A 6,956-nucleotide genomic window follows, 5' to 3' on the forward strand; every position below is an offset into this window, starting at 1 on the left:
AAATAACTAACATACTACATATTATGTGCCATGGCAGGTATAATTTGCCTTGAATACTAATCCCAAACCCCACCCCACCAACGCCATTTGTTCAACAAACTTCACACGTGTTGCTAGTACTGGTACTTAATGGTAACATAAAAAAAAATCTGGCCCTCCATTTAGTCACTAGTTTTGCGTGACTTGACCCAGGCCTTTCACCTGCCTTCACCAGTCCCCTCCAGTTCCTAATCTGTCCTAACCTGCCAGCTGTAAGGGAGGGGTCAAGTGCATTCACTGCCTGAGGAACACTGTTCTGTCCCTGACACTGGGTCACTAATCCATTATCTACATGTCCTGCTTCCTCACAAGGAAGGTCCAGCTCATCCCCTGAACCCAATCTGATTGTACTTCTGGGTCTCTCATGAATCCTGTTTTACTTTTCCTCATAACACTGAGGAATTATTTATGCGCATAACATTTGTCTCCTCTACTAAAATACAAGCTCAGAGCTAGAACAGTGGCTAGGTCAGAGTGGAAAGGAGCACTCTTAGCAGATGTAGGTGAATACAGAGGCCTATGTTTCTGGCCAAAGCAAACCTCACAGGCACTGATAGAGCCCTTCACCCTGTGAAAAATGGTTTCCATGACATAAGACACAGCAGATCCAGTCCTGAATAGAAATAATTTTGGTGGCGATCCTCATTCAGTGGACTATCCACTGTGAGAGATGAAGACCAGTCTACTCAACTGCCTGTGCTGCTCCATCACCATCGGCACTTGCTAGGATTCAGCCATGTTGTAATTTCTTACTGAACTCTGGATGCTTAATGGAAAGAAACAAACCATGAATGGGGGTTAAATTTTATTTCTAGGTCTTCTATTACCAAGCTGTATGGATAAGACAACATGGGTTATATTTCTAAGTGTGCATATATATGTGTATGCAATGCTGTCACTTATAGATTATATACTATAAATGAGTTACGTGTTGTGACACTGGTAACATCACCAACTACCCCAAAATGTAGTGGTTTAAAACAGTTGTTTAAAACGATTGGTCCTCCCTGATGGCATAGGGGTTAAATCTTAGCCCTATCATCACCTCAAAGGCCTGAGCTTGATCCCCAGCCAGGGAGCTGACTCACATAGTACACAGCAGACCTCTCTTGTCTTGCCCGCTGCTCCCCTTAACAATGGATCTCAGTCAAACCACCTGTTCTGCTCCCCACTCTGTTTCTGGGGAATCCTCTCACCTCCCTACACACACCTCTAGCCCGCACCTCAGTTCTTCTATGCAAAAAAGAGAGAGAGAATTAATTTGATGGCGCAAGTGAGTATAGTGGTAAACATTCAAACTGATGCCAGATGTCTGAGTTCAAAGTCCCAATTCTGTTTTATTAGATGCGTGATCTTTGGAAGATACTTCCCTTCAGTTTCCTCATTTGTAAAATGTAGATAAATAATGTTACCAACTAATCATAGGATTATGAGGATTAAATAAAGGGAGAACACTTTGACTAGTGCTCATAAATGTTTAACAAAAAGTGTAACATGTGACTTAAAATTACAAGCTTATACATTAACATCATTATTATTTATTGTAGTACTACGGGAACACAAATGTACCTATTTCTATCTAGAGAATCAGAAAATACTTTGTGGAATGGCTCTTAAAGAAATGATAGGAGTCTGCTAGGCAATCAAATAGGGGCATTCCAAGCATAATGAAGGGTGGATACATAGGTAGGTCATATTTGCAAAATTCCCCTCTCCATTTCTTTGTGTTTACTTAATTCCTTTTTACTGTGTCTCGTAGATTTCAGATGCTTCGTCTCCATTGTTAAGTTTACTCCCAGGTATTGCATCATTTTTGGTGAAATTATAAATGAGAGTTTTCTTATCTTTCTTCTAATTCTTTGTGTGAATATAGACACCAAACAGCCTTCTGTGTATTGTTGTATATCCTGCTCCTTTACTGTATTCATTTATTATTTCTAGTAGTTTTTTTTGTAGAGCCTTTGGATTTTCTGTGTATATTATCAAGTCATCTTCAAATAGTGATAACATCAATTCTTTTGTCCCAATTTGGATTCCTTTTATGGCTGTTTCTTTCCAAATTACTTTGGCTAGGACAAAGACAGTCTTACCTTGTTTCTGTCCTTACGAGAAACGTTTTCAGTTTTTCAAAATTGAGCATGATGTTGGCTGTGGATTTCTCATATATGACTTACTATGTTGAGATGTTCCTTTAATTGTCATTTTATTGAGAGTTTTTTTAAATCATAAATGGGTGTTGAATCTTGTCAAATGCTTTTCAGCATCTGTTGAAATAATCATGTGATTTTTTAATGTGGTGAATGACATTGATTTATGTATATATGTTGAGCCAATCTTGCATCCCTGACTGAATCCCACTTATCATGATGGATGATTCTTTTAATATATTGCTGGATTCATTTGGCCCAGATGTAATTGAGGATTTTTGCATAGAGTTCATTGGAAACATTACCTTGTAGTTTCCTGCCCTGCTCCTCCCTTTTAATAAAATGTGTTTGGGAACTTTCCCTCTTCTTCAAAAAATTTTTTTGAAGAGCTTGAGAATGACAGGTATTAAATCCTCTGATGGTTTGGTAGAGTGAAACCATCTGGTCCTAGGTTTTTGTTCCTAGGAAAACTTTTGATTAATCTTTCAATTTCTTTGCTTATGGGTAGTCTGTTCAAGTGGTCTACCTCATCCTGATTCAGTCTTGGAAGGTTCTTTTATTTATTTATTTATTTATTTATTTATTTATTTATTTATTTATTTATTTATACAAGAACCAGGGTAAAGTCCAGATGCGCAGGAGGGTGAGAGGATTCACCAGAGACAGAGTGGGGAACAGAACAGGCAGACTGACCAAATACACTGCTGAGGGGAGCAGCGGGTTCGACAGGAGAGGTCTGTGGCGCCATGTGGGACCCTCTCCCACTGGCTGGGATTGAACTGGCTCTGCAGAGGCTGCAGACAGCTTCACAGTGCGATGCTCAACCACCTGTGCCACCAGGGGAGGCCCTTGAAACGTTCTTATGATTCCAAAAATTTGTCCATTTCTTCTAGGTTGTGTAACTTCTTTGCATGTAGACATTCCTAGTAGGTGTCTTATGATCCTTTTTACTTAAGCTGTTTTGTTGTGATTTCACCTCTTTCATTTCCAATTCTTTTTTTTTTTATAGAGGCATGTTTTTCTTTGTTTGTTTGTTTGTTTGTTTATACATGCACTGGGTACAGTCAGAAGCACGGGAGGGTGAGAGAATTCACCAGAGCCAGAGCGGGGAGCAGAACAGACAGACTGACGAAACACACTGCTGAGGGGAGCAGCGGGCGGCAGGAGAGGTCTACACGCCATGTGGGACCCTCACCCGGTGGCCGGGGATCGAACAGGCGCTGCAGAGGCCGCGGGCAGCTTCGCAACCCAGCGCTCAACCGCTGCACCACCGGGGAGGCCCTCCAATTCTTTTTTATTTGGGGTTTCTCTCTTTCCTGGGGTGGCTGTTTCACTGTTATTGTGAGAAAAGTTCTTGGTTTTGTTCATCTTTTGTATCATCTATCTGATTTCTATTTGTTTATTTCCACTCCAATTTTAATAATTTCTTTCTATTGATTTTTGGTTTCACTCGTTTTTACTTTTCTAGTTCCTTCAGGTGTACAGTTAGTTTACTTGAGATATTTCTTGTTCAGTTATATGTTCCTGTAATGCTCTGTATTTTCCTCTATCATTTTTGCTGCATCCCATAGGAACTGGTAGCTTGTCTTTTCATTTTCATTAGTCTCCAGATTTTTTATTTCTCCTTTGATTTCTTCATCAACCCAAGAGTTATTTGAATGCATTTTGCTTAGTCTCCACACATTTAGCTATTTTCTAGATTTCTTTTTTGTGGTTGCTTTCCAGCTTTTTACCATTGTGGTCAAAAAAGCTGTTTGACATAATTTTTATTTTCATATATATATTTAGATTTATTTATGCATACAAGAACTGGGGTACAGGTTAGAGGTGTGGGGGGTGAGAGGATTCACCAGAGACAGAGCATGGAGCAGAACAGGTAGATAGACTGAAGTACACTGCTGAGGGGAGCAGCAGGTGAGTCAGGAGAGGTCTGCTGCACCATGTGGGTAGCTCCCTGGCCAAGGATCAAACTCGTGCTGCAGTGGCTGCAGACAGCTTCATAGGCTGTGTCTTAACAACTTGCGCTACAAGGGAGGCCTTATTTTCATATATTTTTGAGATGTGCTTTGTGTCCCAGCATGATTGATCCTTGAGAATGTCTGATGTGCCGTTGAGAAGAATGTGTATTCATTTATTTTGGGATGGGAGGCTCTATAAATATCTCTTAGGCCAGTCTGTTTCTTAGTATAGTTTCTATTGACTCTTTTATTCCCACTGGATATGGATCATACTTTGTTGTTTTAGTATCTTCTTGCATATATGTCCTAGTATATTTTTGTTGAATATTTTGCACTTTAAATAAAATAACCTGGTGACTCTGGAAATCAGACATTACCCTCTCAATAGATTTGTTGTTGTTGCTAATTATCTTAGTTGTTATTTATTTCATGAGCTTAATGAACGAATTCTGTAAAATCTATATTATTTAGATTTAGAGGACACTGAAGCCTCTACTCAACTTAGTCATCAGCTACTAAGTAGACAGGAGTTTTAAAAATGTCTTTAGGCAGTAAATGTCCCAGTCTTTGCCAGGGACAGCCTATGCATGTCAAGATACTTTCCACACTCAACTAGGCAGTCTGGATTCTGTCTTAGTCTTAACTTCTTGCTTGAAGAGAGGTCCCTGGTCAGCCAGAGGTGGGAGTTTAGGGTCTTCTTTTATATTGAGAAACTGTCAATACATCAGTGTTTAAAAATGAGAGCAGGAGAAATTCAGTGTTCTTTCTAGAGAAGTCTTACAAAAATTCAGCTAGAACTATTTCTAAGAAAACCAACTAGAATACAGGATGGTGATCTCTGTTTCACACAATCTAAAGCACAACTTCCCTTAATGCACATTTGGAAAAAATGTCTGAACCAATTTGAAAGAAAGGTAAAATCTTGAGTGTAAGTATTCTCAAATTATTCTTTTTTCAAACTGGATTTGGGAAGAGATTGGAGACTTTGGTGCTCCAGGCTGCTGCTTACATCAGTGGTCCCTTTTGGGACCAGGCTAAAGGGTTTGCATCACATTGGACAGGTGTGAGGTGTCTGCTGCTGTAACAGGGAATGAATAAATGAAGGACCATATTTGCCACTTGAAGAATTCTTTGAAGTTTGAATTTTTGGGTAAGGTATGTCAAGGTTGTATCCTGGTTTTCCTTTTCTGAAAGTCAAAGTTTAATAATTTGTGCGCTGCAAATTCCCACATACCAACAGATAATGTAGGATGTATATTCTAGTATCTTCTCAGAAGGAAGAGAAAAAGCAGTTCTTCATAGGAATCTTTTTTCCTGGTATCTTAAATGTCAATTATCACAAAAACCTCTGACTTTTCTTCATGGTAGATCTGCATTGCTGAATATTGCCTTGACTTCAGCACGCTGAGGGTGCTTAGACAGTGAGAATTCTTCTTCCCACCCAAGTGACCATCACTTGAAGTTTCTTTGATTAATATTAAGTACTTTCACTTTCTGGGGTATGAGAATTCATCAGCACTAAACTTATAAAGCCATTCATGCAGAAAGTGAAACAGAAGAGATTCTGAGTCATCTCCTTGGGTTTCTACTTTCACTGTTTCGAGGAGCGCCATAGTCCCATATCTGTGACCATCACATACTACTCAATGGTTTCATCCATGCATGTGCCTGGATATGCACCATATGATCTAAATACTTGTACTTCCAAATGACTTGCAGATACTTGATCTTGATCGCCCTCTGCTCTTTAGTCAAATTATAATCTATATACTGTTCATTTTTATATGCCCATTGCTTTTATAAATGCCTGGCACATAGGCAGGCACTTGGACCATAGAAAAAAACCAAGGAATATTTGTTGAACTCATTTAATAGTTGTTGCTTTAGGTGAGAGTATTTCATAAGGTGATTTCCGCCCCCCCCCCCCATTTCTTTGAGGTATACAATTTTGCATTCATTTTGAAAATTCATTGCTTTTGCTTCCCTACTTATTACTTTAGAATTTGAATGACTTAAAAGTCATACTTGTGTGTGTCCATTCTGTAATTGAATAATACATACCTTATAGAGTATGGGACGAAACTGTTTAAAGGTACAAACACAGGTATTAGACAAGTACACGTAATGTAATACATAACATGATGACCTATTTGATAGCATTGCTTTCTATAATGTTTGAACTTGCTAGGGGAGTAGATCTTAAATATCCTTACCATATCAAAAAAAAAGGTAATTATGTGAGTTGATGATACTGACTATAGCAGAAGATGATTATCCTCTATAATTATTTAGACATTCCTAAATGCTTTCTTGGGGGAAAGATAGCACTCCTTTCAAATTACCTTTATAAACTAAGTAAGCAGAAACATTTGCTAGTTGAAAAGAAAAATAAAATGATTTAGTCAATTCATCTCAACAGAAACCCATATACAGTATGGTTGTGTTTTCCTGGCTGATAACTGGAAGGTAGCTCTCATCTCTAAGGCCACCCTATGTCTCAGCCAATGTGACTCTTTTCAACACAATAATTTACTTTCTCAAGGCCAACAGACTCTATTTCTTGTGAGAGTTCACCTTACTAGGGCAGGCCTATCTACCACGCCCTGCGGATACTTTAAATCAGCTGATTTGGAACCTTAATTGCATCTGCAAAATTCCTTCAACTTTGCCACAGAATAGCATCTAAAACAACAGACCATCAGGGCATATTGGGCTTATGGTGAATGATTGTTTAAAATATAGCACACTGTGAAGATGACACCACAGACATGATGGCAATAGGATTTTATAATCATCTATATGAACTTTACAT

At 38.8% G+C, this 6,956-nt stretch overlaps 1 pseudogene across 1 annotated transcript; it reads right to left on the bottom strand.

The window, feature by feature from the left end:
• Positions 1–5,365: 5,365 nt before the first annotated feature.
• Positions 5,366–6,304, bottom strand: LOC311185367 (protein archease-like; annotated as a pseudogene). The gene is made up of 2 exons: positions 6,206–6,304; positions 5,366–5,914 (listed from the first exon to the last, which is right to left on the bottom strand). The product of its transcript is annotated as a protein archease-like (transcript).
• Positions 6,305–6,956: the final 652 nt, after the last annotated feature.

The sequence above is a fragment of the Talpa europaea genome, assembly GCF_964194135.1.
Source record: "Talpa europaea genome assembly, chromosome: 15".
Lineage (NCBI taxonomy): Eukaryota > Metazoa > Chordata > Mammalia > Eulipotyphla > Talpidae > Talpa > Talpa europaea.